At 41.2% G+C, this 13,027-nt stretch overlaps 1 long non-coding RNA gene across 4 annotated transcripts in view; it reads left to right on the forward strand.

Annotated features, from left to right (window-relative positions):
- The window catches only part of LOC137227598 (uncharacterized), a 199,491-nt gene that overhangs the window by 27,758 nt on the left and 158,706 nt on the right, over positions 1 to 13,027 (forward strand). For all 4 annotated transcript variants that reach the window (XR_010944927.1, XR_010944928.1, XR_010944926.1 and 1 more), the window contains exon 3: positions 1,698 to 1,770. This is a non-coding gene — a long non-coding RNA (uncharacterized lncRNA). The remainder of the gene's footprint in view (positions 1 to 1,697; positions 1,771 to 13,027) is intronic.

Raw genomic sequence — 13,027 nt, forward strand, 5'->3', positions numbered from 1 at the left:
CACCAACCAGGGAAGTCAGTTCACCTTCCGCAGGGAAGGAATGTGTCAGGAAGCAGAAGAGGCCAGGTGTGGTATGCTAATGATGTCCCTCCACTTGGACAGGATTAATCGGGGGTGGTGAGGGTGGGGGTGGGAGTATGAGCTTCCCACCCTCCAACCAGCTCTCAAAGTCAGTAATGGGGTGTTTGCAGAACTGGGAGAATTAATGAGACTCTACAACTGGCCCTGGAGTGGGAGGAAGGGACACTGTAGTGTGCTTCAAAATGTTTAACAATTAGCTCTCTAGAAAAAAAAACTATGTCCATTTATAAATTTTACTGATGTAAAGGGTATGCAGCACACCATTTATAAGTAATAATAAAATATACAATGCTCTTTATTTTTTATTTATTTAATTTTTTTTTGCGGTACGCGGGCCTCTTACTGTTGTGGCCTCTCCCGTTGCGGAGCACAGGCTCCAGACGCGCAGGCTCAGCGGCCATAGCTCACGGGCCCAGCAGCTCCGGGCATGTGGGATCTTCCCAGACCGGGGCACGAACCCGTGTCCTCTGCACCGGCAGGCGGACTCTCAGACACTGCACCACCAGGGAAGCCCCAATGCTTTTTATTTTAAATTCCATATAGCCAGTTGATTCACACTGAATGTCTTCATTGATTTTTTGCTGAACTCTTGTATCCATAGCCAACGTCTGGTTGCAATTCAACTATGATTTGACAAGTGGAGTAATTTCCACCACCCAGATACCAATAGATATAAACAACTCACGAGAATAGAAAATAGTAAAATTTAGTAAGATTATTAAGAAGGGATGAGTTTTGAGTGTTTATGGCCTTTGTTTTTAATGTAAGTTAATTTTAAGTTTATGCAATTTAATTTTATTTATTTTTTTATTTTTTTGCTGTACACGGGCCTCTCACTGCTGTGGCCTCTCCCATTGCGGAGCACAGGCTCCGGACGCGCAGGCTCAGCGGCCAATTTTAATAATGACAGTGTTTAACAGTACAACTTGTAGAAAGCCTAAAAATGTATCAGTTGGCACACCACCGAGGAACGTCCCACAGTTCTAATTATGTTTTTTACAGGTGTGTCAAATTACAGTTTAATCCCCACTTAAGGAGATATTTGGGTAGCCACCTGGCACGAGGGGTGGGCTGGCTGCAGGGATCTCCAAGCAGGAAGAATGGCATCCACCAGGGGGCAGTGTGCTTCCAGGTGGTCCCTCATAGAGGGAGCCAGACCTCAGCCTGCAGTTACTAGAGGAAGAAGGATAAGGGCCACATCTGGGGGCAGAAGGCTGAGACTCAGGGCTTCTTCCTGGGTATTGACCAGGGGAGCAGTCAGGAAAGCAAAACAGAAGTCCTGAGGTGCCATGGGAGAAGGAGTGAGGGGAGAAGCCTCCTGCTGCCTGTACCCATCTGGCAACTGGGCAGCAAGGCCCATTCCAGACCCCACTCTCTGGGCGGGGTGGAGACTCACCCAGGACAGAGGATGAACTTGGGCTCAGGAGCGTGAGTGGGACAGAACTTAAATTACCCCAAATGGGGCTCAGGGCCTGTAGTTGAGAGGGCCAGGGAGGAGAGACCAATACTAGAAGCGAAGCAGAATTTTCTAGTCAGTTAAACAATTTGGAGCCTTGGAGGACTCAAGCAGGATCACAAAAATCCAGTTTCCAGACTGTTCTCTTTCCTGCACACAGGGTCTGTGGTTGAGTTTTTAAGCAGGATCAAGTTACAAAGCGCCACACACCTATCCACAGGGGTTCTGATATGGTAAGTACTTTATATGTGATTTTTCCTTTTTCCATTTTGTATGCTTGTGGTCACTTTCTGGAAAGCCCATTTCAGGCTTAACTGCATCTTTCAGGAGCTTGGAAGTTCAATGTCTTGGTGACTTAGTTTTTCCTACATAAGATAAATCCTGCCACCTTAACAAAGCAAAAGCAAAATTGGTACCTGGAAAAATTGCATTTTCTTATCAGTTTGGGCAGAATTGTCCCTAAAATGTTATAGACTATTCAAATCATTTATATAAAATAAGTTTTTATTTGTTTCTCTACACTCACGTGTTAGGAGATTCCGTTTGCTTACTTGTTTTGTTTATGAAAGTTTAGCTTCGTATTGAAACTTGAAAGCCAAGCATTTCAAAAGAGTTGTGCTTGTCTCTTTGCTTGTTTCAGGCATAAATTGCTCCCAGGCCACGGGATAAAAGTCACTTCATAACTGGTGTATGGGCCTTAGGTCAATAGAAGATCACCAAATTCAGTTTGAGACAATATGTGACTTCATCTTAGATTGCTATTTTTAACAGTTTATGAACACAGTGGTTTACTAGCAAAAATGAGAAAACGGCAAAATTTTGGTGATTAACGTCTATCATAAATTAGTGTTGCAGGAGAAGGGGGAGTGAGAGAATGGTCATGTCCCAAGTCTCGGGCGAGTTCCTGGGACAGGCCACCAAGTGAGGGTCCTTGGTCTCTCATAGGAAAGAATTCAAGAGCGAGCGAAAGTAAAGTGAAAGCAGGTTTATTAGAGACAGACATATTCCACAGGCATAATGCCGGCTGTATCAGAAAGTGAGAGCGGCCCTGGGGTATGGAGTTGTTAGTTTTTATGGGCTGGGTAATTTCATATGCTAAGGAGTGGGAGGAATATTCTAACTATTTTGGGGAAGGGGTGGGGACTTCAGAAATCGGGCTACCGCCCACTTTTTGGCCTTTTATGGTCAGCCTCAGAGCTGCCATGGTGCCTGTGGGGGTGTCATTTAGCTGATGTGTTACAATGAGCAGATGCTCAGGCTCAAGGTCTCCTGAGGTTGAATCTTCTGCCATCTTGGGCCTGGTCGGTTTTTACCAGTCTTTGTCGTATCCCGTTTTTCTCAATGGCTGTGTCATTCTTTTAACGGTTGTGCCTGCCCCCATTTGTTCCTGTCTCATTCGTTCAAGTTGTTAAATAATTTATTACAAAAAGTGTTTAAAGATTATCATGTTTCATACAGAATGAGAAAAAAGATAGCTAAAATTAATAAACAGAGTCACAGAGTGTATACTGTTTTCAAACTTAAACAGGTTTTTACAGTTTATAATTTTAAACATGTGCAGATGTAGAGAGTGTAATGAACTCTCAAATTTTGTTAACTTGTTTCATCTATAGCCTTACACCCCATCAGCATAGCATTTCATCTCTAAACATAGAACTTAAAAAAATATACCACTATTACATTTAAAAAATAGTTATAAAAAAACCCATAGTGTCTTTCAATAACTGGTCACTGTTCAGATTTCCTCAGTTCTATGCCCATGTATGCATGCTTAGACTTACAAGGACAATACAATACACTGCAATTGGTTAATATTTCTCTTAAGTTTCTTTTAATCTATAGGTTCTTCCATCTATTTTTTAGCACTTTATTTATTAAAGATAACATTTTTCTTTTACTTAATATATCACAAACATTTCCCCATTATTCTTCAAGGCTTCATAATATTCCACTGTGTGGGTGTTCCAGAGTTTATTTCCACAATCCTCTGTTGTTGGATAATTAATTGTTTCCAATATTTTTTGTATATTCAATCTACTGCACTCAACACCCTAATATACATTTTTGAAGAACTGCTTGATTGTTTCTTTAAGAAAAATTTCTAGTCGAAAGAATCAAACTCTCTCCCATTGCTTTTCCCGGTGGCTTGCTTTACTTCTAAAGTAAAAGTATGGACCTGCTGTTGAATTTGACATAAATCTATACTTTCCAAAAATTGAGGTTTCCTGCAATAAATTTTGAAATCATTTCTTACTGTACTGGTAAGGCTCAGGATTATGTAAACAGGGTCTCTCATTACAGAAAGGTCAGGGAGAGATTTATGGCAAGATGACTACACAGGTGTTCACAGTCAAAGAGCAGGTTAAACTGGAAGGTGTCGTATGTCCTCAATGACCCGTCCCTCTGGCTTGATGAGTCACTTTAGTTTGAATTGAAAATGTCACTCTGTTTTACATGATTGATGAAAAACCCAGAGCATGTAAATAGAATGCCTTGGAAAATGTGTTCATTCCTTCTTTGATGGCTGTGCTGAAACTGTAAGGTTACAAGAAAGTCTAGTTTCCAGGAAGGAATGTGAGCAGTTGTTATTGCCACAGGCTAAGATTCCGCAACTTCCTTTGAAAGCTCTCAGGAATTCAGTGTGGGGTTGGATGAATGAAAAGGGGGTGGGGGTAAAGATAAAACCAGATCAACCATGAATCAATAACTATTGAAGTAGGTGGTGGGTACCTGGTGATTCATTCTGCTGTTTTCCCTCATTTGGGATATGTATGAAAGTGCCTGTCTATAATAAAAATTTAGAAAGTTTCTCAGAGTAATATGGCCAATACGTGGCCATGTGCTCCTGCTTGGTTCTTTGGGGCTCCAAGTACAGCCCTTGCAGCAAGCTTGAATGAATAAGAGTTCACGATAAATATTGTAATGGAATGTTTTTAAAGTAATAGCAGTCCTTGGAGAGATTTCAAACTATATTTCATGCAAGTGTGTGCCACCATTCACTTTTATTTCATGAAATAAATGAATCATACAGGAATATTTTACAAGGGAAATTATCATAGCCCCTTGCCAATGATGCTGGAAGATACTGTCTTATACCTTTTGTTAAGGAGACCACTCTTGAAAAGAAACAAAACAAAACAAAACTTCACAATCAGGAAATTCTCCCTTCTGTATAATCTGATTTATAAATACCTATGGTGTACCAAATTGGGATTCATGAGATAATACTGATTTTTTTTAAACTTCTTTAGAAAGTCAGGGATTCCAGAGGCCCTCATACACAGTGGGATATCACCAAGAGTAGCTGTAGGAAATCAGGCGTCTAACATTTTAATTATAGAATTAATTCCAAGTCCTGGTGGAGTAAATTTTGGACATAAAGACTGCTTGCATTAGTTACACGGATATTTGACCTAAAAGATGCCTCCTCATAGTAGGCTAAGGACTAAGTGCTGAAAATGCCAAGTCAAATCACTTAACCAACCTCAGTGGTGATTCTCTGACATACAGAGATGAGGGAAGTTTTGATTTATGAGTCAGAAACCACTAGCAAGCAGCAGATGGTTGATTTTTTGTGTCCCCACACCCTGACAATGAAATTAGAAAGCTATAACCCTTAATGGGCATAACTTAGATCTTGGTTATAAAAGACCTCATTTCATAAAATAATAAAGATTTTATCCCTTCAAGGGATTCCACATTTTATGCATGAGGAAACAAAGGATGAACGAAGCTTATAACTCAAGGTTAGATTGAAATCATGGTCGGTTCTGATTTGATTCCATTAAGTGACAAAACCTAAAATTCACCGTGGTGACTTGTTTCAGGAAATAAGAGAACATCTTATATTCTCTGTGAAAAAAATGCATTCTATTCTATCTGCTCTCAACAACTGTTGTTTCTCACTAATACCAAAGTACACAATATCATTTCCATTTAGAATGTGTCTAGAACTAAGTTACAATATGGTGGTGAACAGAAGCCAGCTTGTATCAGCTCTGGCTACACATCTCTTCTGTAACATCACGTGAGTGACCTGAAATCAGACATGGAGGGAGTATTTCCACCACAGACATAGGCAAACACTTCAACCAGGAATTTTTTTTTTTTTTTAATTTGGAAAGCCAGTTTGCCAGTATACCACTTGTTAAACTATAGATGCTTAGTAGTCAAGGCTTTAATATTTATAGTTTCAACCTATTTCCAGGTGACCATGAAGGCACATTACATTCTGCTAGGGCCCTGATCACGTCCAGAATCCTAAATATGGTTCTGCATGACCTGCCCCTTGCCTGCTTCTTAAGCTGCGTCTTATGCCACCCTTTTACTTGCTCCCAGCTCTTCAGACCCACAGACACGCTTTCATTCCTTTGAAAACTCCTTGCTCCTTCCCAGCACTTGGCCTTTCTGCAGTGTTCTCTGTGCCCCAACCCACTTGCTCCTAGTCAACAGTTTCAAGTCCTTCGGCTCATAGCTGAACTTCTGCATTCCCTGACTCCAAGTCTAGGTCAGGTACCAGAGTTGAAAGCTTTCCTTGTGCTCTAAACCTTAGTTTTGTAAAACAAACTGCGGTTTGAAACTCTGTCTATAATTGTTTGATTCAGGGTCACCTCCTTCACTGGACAGTTACTCCTATGGGAATTGGGTCTGTGTCTGTTTTTCCATTATGAGATTTCCCTACTAACTAGTAGGCATAGGGTCTTTTAAATATATATGCTTAAAAAATAGTCCAAAGATTCAGAAAAATTTAGAGAATAACATAATAAACACCTGTGTACTCATCAATGAACTTTAACAAATCTCAACATTTTGCCAGAATTGTTTCACATTTTTTTTAAAGAACAAAAACATTGGTATTCTAATTAAAACCTTTGTGAATTCCTCTCAATCCCATAGCCCTCCTTTGCACTCTGGAGAAAACCCTTATCATGAAGATGATAAGAACGAGCCATAATTTGCACGGAAAAACCCATCTACATGCGTATTTAGACAAGACAGTACTCATCTTTGCTGGTATACATGGTGGCTGGAAGTGAGCAAAAGGCCCTTACTAATGAGCGTTTATGGATAGCATGGTCCTCAGAAGAACTGATGCCCTATTTGGTTCAGGATTTCCCAGTATGTAGTTTGAGTCAATCATTTTATACTGTCCTTTAAAACTCTTATAATTTGTTTAAAGCTGTCTGAGTTCTGACATTAGCTTGATTTTTAGACCCTTTAAGCTTCATTAACACAGGTGGAAAGAGGGAGTGTTGAGTAGTGAAGAGCATGGGCAGCAGAGGCGAAGTCTTTATGAGCTGTGTGATCAGAGCAGTGAGATCCCTGAGCATCATCATGGGCCTCACTGGAAACTGGCTAGAAATGCACATTCCCGCCTCCCACCCCAGACCCACTGAATCAGAAACTCAAGGGCGGGGTGGGGAGTGGGGGCAGCAGTCTGTTTTAACAAGCCCTCCAGGTGATTCTGTTACACTGATATAGGGCAAGAAATTTAAGCCCTCTAAGCCTCACTTTACTTACCTTTATTTTGCAATAGAAATAATAACAATAATATTGATGACACAAAACCTTTGTGAGGATTAAATATTAATTAACACTTATTGAGCACTTCTTCTGGTATCAGGCACTATTCTTAGCACTTCCCATATTTTATCTCATTTAATCCTTAAATTAACTTCATCACAAATAAAAAGAGATTAGAAAAGTAACTGGCACCTAGCAAGCACTCAATAATTGTTAGTATCATACTATTATTGTTACCTTTTTGAGTTGTAAAGATTAAATGAGATGATGTAAGTGCTGAGCACATCTGATATATAACATGTGCTTAAAGGGTATTAACTATTTGCATATAAAAGCATTTGTCTGAGTACACATTATTTACAGGGGTCTTTATAGGAAGTGGAATATAGTCTAAAAAGATAATTGACAGGGAATCTCCCAATGGGAATGAAGACCATAATAGACAAAATGTTATAAATCACATTTCAGCATTTCTTTTTCTCATTTGCCGTAAGTCAAGGAAGCCAAAGACAGCTCTTTGAACTAATTGCGAGGGCCAAGAGGGTAATTAACTGCTCTCTAATTAAGCTGGTAATAGCCGCCCTCTATCGGAGAGATTAAAAGCCAGAGAATCACTGCCGGCGAGGACTTTGGAAGACAGGCCACGACAGCCTTGAAGTTCTCACCCTGCAAAATAGCTCAAAGAGAGACTTGGCTCTGTCTGCTGGGGTCCAAGGAAAAGAGGAAAGTGCAGCTGGATGGAGAACAGTTAAAAGTTTGTCAGGAAGCGTTCACTTGTATTTGGGCATTTGCATTTGTTTTAAAATCTTGCTCTGAAGTGTGCCTTCTAAAATTAAAAAGTCACTAGTAATTGCTTTGCAGTTTTATATAAATTGCTATCTATTGGAAAAGGACCAGTGTGCTCTACCTCGTCTGCTGTGAATGGGAAGCCAAGCAATGGAAGCCTTTCCTATTTACTCTCTCTTCCCCAGCTGAACTGACCACTCCTCCTTGTGTGCGCAAAACATCATTGGCTTCTCCTCTGTTGGCACCTGGTACGCATGGAAGTGCTTGTCTTTTTCTTGGTCTAGACCAGTACTGTCCAGCTACATTTGTGATTTTAAGTTTCCTTAAGCAGTAGACCCTTGACCACAGGGGGTTAACCTGTGTATAACTTATAGTCGGCCCTCCCTTTTCAAGGTTCCTTGGCATCTGTGGATTCAACCGACCACAGACCATGTAATACTGTTTGACTTACTACTGAAAAAGGTCCGTGTATACATGGACCCACCCAGTTCGAACCTGCGTTGTTCAAGGCTCAACTGTAGACACTTTAAAAAAGTAAAAAGGAACAGGTAGAATTAGTTTTAATAATATATTTTTTGAAGCCAATGTATCCTGAATATTATCAATTTGCTATGTATTTAATACATGAATATTAATAGGTATTTCACAGGTTTTTGGGGGTATTAGTTCTTTGAAATCCAGTGTGCATGCTTCATTGACAGCATACCACAATTTGGATTAGTCATGTTTGAGTGCTACATAGCCACATGTGGCAGGGGCTCCTGTGTTGGACAGTGGGGGGTAGAGGACGAGCAACTGAAAGGCAGTATCTAATCTATCGTGTACCCACGGTGCTTCGGGCAGTGCATGAGACATAGTTGCTGTTCCATAAGTGAGCGTGGGAGGCAGAATTCTAAGGCCACCCCCGGTGACCCTTGCCTTTGTATCATCCGTTCCTCTTTGAGTGTGCGCGGAGCATATGAAAATGATGAGACATCAGTCTAGTGGTTAGGGTATGTTATACGGCAAAAGGGAAACTCTCTTGGATGGGCCTGCTCTAATCAGGCGAGTCTGTTAGGAGCAGAGTTTTCTCCAACTGGTAGCAAAGGAAAACATCGGAGAGAAACATTCCTGCCTGCCTGGAAGAATACGTACAGCTATGTAGTGAACTGCCAGTGGAAAGGAGCAGCCTTTGGAAGCTGAGACAGATCCCCAGACAACAAACTAGCAAGAAAACAGGGACCTCAGTCCTGCAGCCACAAAGGAATGAATTCTACCAAACACTAGTGAGCTTGTAAGAGGACTCTGAGCCCCAGATGAGGACTGCAGCTGACTTTTGATTTTAGCCTTGTGAGACCCTGAGCAGAGAACCTACCCACGCAGTGCCCTGATTTCAGCCCCATAGAGCTGTGAACTAAGACAGAAGTGGTGTTTTAAGCCCCCAAGTTTGTTGTAATTTGTTGCACAGCAATAGAAAACTAATACAGTAAATAAATGTCATAATTCAGCCATCATCGTCCAGTTGGGGACAATGTGTCTAAACCTTAGGCATAGTCCCTAAGAGGAAATAGTGACTTCTGAACATTAGATTTGAAAATCAAGCCAGTGTCGTTATGGCAGCATATTTATCTTAACCATGCCAGGGCATCAGGAGTGCGACGTTTGAGTTATTCTCTCTTTCCCAGTGCCGTTCGCATTAGAGGGAGGAGCTAACGGAGAGGCAAAAAAAGACAAAGCCTTTGGAAACAAGTTCGATATACTCATCCTGTAAAGGAGTAATTATTGATTAAGCAGAGACAGATACGAGAAAAATGATAATAATAATCATAGCTCACATCTGCTGGGTTTATACTCTATGCCAGGCGTGTCACCCTTTGTTTCACTATATCTTCACCACAGCCCCAGGGGCAGAAAGTGTTACTAACTTCATTTTATGGATGTGGAAACGAAGCATGGAGGTAAGAGGAGATTTAGCTGTATAATCAGGCAATAAATCTGATTAGAAAGGAAGCAGAAGAAAGGGTATTCTTGGATGAAGCATTCTTCAGAACAGATTAGCCTGACTTCCAGATGCAGCTCTTTCTCTGGGATGGCAGAGAGCTTTATTTCTTCTCTGTTAACAGTCTCTTTTTATGCCCCTTTCTTCAAACAAGATGCATTTCCCAAGTGGTCCTTGATTTCTGCATTCAGTCTTTCTTTCTCCTTTGGAGACATCATTGAATCCTATGACTCCCAAAATTACCTCTGGTCCTAACTTTGAAAGGCACATCATGGACCATGCTGTTCTTCTGAGCTCCAACCCTCCAGTCACGTTACCTGGATGTCTCACTAACCTCTCAAGTTCAGCTTGTTCAACAAAGTAGAGTTCATCATTCTGGTCTGAAAACCAGCTCTCCTCTCCAATACTCCAACCCTGCCAATAATTCCATAATCACTGACCAGTCCACAAGGCTCCAAACCCCAAAGACTGTTCAACTGCTCTCATCTCCATTCCCTTTAGTCAATCAACTGCTAAAAGTATCTTTCCAGAATGTTTACTCAGCCATTCCTTCTTCATTCTTCAACCTCCTGAACCATTTAGTCCACTGACCTCCTTTACTTCCTTCCTTATCCGGCCTTGGTTCCATGCTGCATCAATTCAGTCACTCTTACCAGAGCCCAAATCCCCTTGCTGCTCTATTTTTCATCATTTCTCTTTGACATAACGTGATCCCAACCATCTTGTTTCTCTTCAACTGGGAGGCTGAGCAGTAGTGAAAAAATTGCACAGAGGGAAGATAAAAGTAGAATAGAATCCTCTGTTCCAGTTTTCACTGAGGCCCGAAGACCAAGGATGCCAAATACTATCATATTCCAAGGCAAATCATTCGGCCCACCTATACATGACTTGAGAAGAAAGTGGGTGGAAACAGGTTTTATGAGTTTTATCTTTCAGTTACCTTGAGCTGTGAGTTCTTCCTATGTGACACTCCCTCCCTCCCCATACCTTAGCCATGTGGGAGCTTCACAGGCATCTTTGACAGGTATGTTTTGAAGCTTGGGGGACACAGACAGGCATTAGATTCATGCCTAGGGAAGAAAGTCTTTTTTTTTCGGTACGTGGTCCTCTCACTGCTGTGGCCTCTCCCGTTGCGGAGCACAGGCTCCAGACGTGCAGGCTCAGCGGCCGTGGCTCATGGGCCCAGCCGCTCCGCGGCATGTGGGATCTTCCCGGACCGGGGCACGAACCCGTGTCCCCTGCATCGGCAGGCGGACTCTCAACCACTGCGCCACCAGGGAAGCCCAGGAAGAAAGTCTTTAATGAGGGGCTGACTGAAATGAACTGTGTCAGTACAGCCGAGGGCTGCATTTAGGAAATAACCACATTCTGGTCTATGCCAGGCCAAAGCTGTATTTTTCCAGGGACCAAATGTGAAACCCACAGAAGGAATGTGAGTCTGGGTTGTTTAAAAGGAATTGTGACCCAAAGGACTTCCTGCAGTCAATGAGATGTCCTCAGCAAAAAGGAGTTGGAGGTTCTACTAGGTAGACAAGCAGAGAGGGATTGTAGGTGGCTGGTTAGAGGAGAGGCACTGCCTGAGGCAAAGGAATTCCAACTGGAAGGGTCCAGCAGGCGGGTGTCTGGGGAGGCCACAGATACTCGAATGAGAGAAAAAATGCCAGCTTAAAACAGCAGCCAGAACCAGAGGGAAGCTACCCCAACTTATATTTGTGTCAGTCAGATAAGGCCTTCCTTCCACTTACCTTCCTGCCGTCTCTGCTTCCATCTTGGAAGACCTTTTGGTAGCCAAGCGGTGGGAGATCGGAGAGGGGTCGGGAGGAGTAGCACTAATGGGGAAATAGAAGTGAAACCTCATTCCCCACGGCAGGCCCTTTGTTCTAAAGCATATCCAAGCTTGCAGTGAAGTTTGGAGTTTTGTTGCAATAGTTCTTGGCATATTAATTTATAAACTGAAGCTGTGATTTGGGGATGAAGTGACCAGAGGACATTTTATTATCTGAGATGATCAGAGAGTTAGAAGATCTTCCTAATATTTCATCTGAAAGGTAAGGAAGAGCTGGCTCAAAAAAGAGAATTCAAATGGGCAGTTGGGGGTGAATAAAATTGTTTTCTCTTTGCACCCTAGGAATCCATCTTGCTCAGTGAGATCATTCAATTATATCATTGAAATAATCTCAATCCAAAGCTAGGTCGAGACTTTCAAGCCATGACAATATAGCAATATAGGTGGCAATATAGGTGGACACACCCTCCTATTCTCTGCAAAGTTACCTTGAGCCTCTCGACCTTCCTTGCTCCCTGAGCTTCACACTGCCCCCTTACTCTCAGATGATCTTGCTTCAGTCTTTGCAGAAAGAGCAGAATTCATCAGAAGGGAGGAAACTCTTCATTTCTTCTGCATCCCCAAATGGAGCTTAGAACTGTACTTAGAGTATTAATTGTTAATTAACACATATATTGTAAATATGTAAAGGATGGTTCCACTATTTGACAATCGTATATTCTCTTAGGCAGGTAAACTCTTTTCTCCATAATCTTATTTTCAGTATTGGTTTGCTTATCATCTCATTTTCATATATTGTAAAAATAAACCTTGAGCTTAATTTGAAATTTAGAAAACTTTTTCTGTTCATACTAAAACTTATGAGACAATCTAAAGTCAAGTTTTAATTTATATGTATTGCATTCTGCAAAATATGTTCACAAGATTACCATTTGTATGGTATTTTATAATGTTTGAAATAGGGCATTTCATGCCTTTGCCATTACCCTCAGAGAGCTTTTCTAGTCTCAATTCTCTTATTCCATCTAATTACAATTTCATTTTAAAAGCAGTTGGGAACATATATACCCTGAGCATTTAAATATGCTACATTTAATGTATCTAATGAGGTTTTAATTCCAATATAACTAACAAAATAATTGAAAAACTGAGTTGCTAGTGGAAGCGTGCTTCTCTATACAAGTCATTTACATTATCTAAAGGAATTTTAAGTTCATTATAGAAAATTTGAAAATCACAGGAAAATATAAAGACTAAAATAAAAATCAGCATAACCACAGCACTACTTCCCCACCCATTCTGGAGATCTTCTAGGCTTTTCTGTTTTTCAAGCTGGGTATAATAATGCACACACATTTCAAAGCCCTGCTGTTTTCCCACTGAACGTTCTATTGAGGCCATTTTTTTTTCTGTGCTA

This window comes from Pseudorca crassidens, chromosome 7 (genome assembly GCF_039906515.1).
Source record: "Pseudorca crassidens isolate mPseCra1 chromosome 7, mPseCra1.hap1, whole genome shotgun sequence".
Classification (NCBI taxonomy): domain Eukaryota; kingdom Metazoa; phylum Chordata; class Mammalia; order Artiodactyla; family Delphinidae; genus Pseudorca; species Pseudorca crassidens.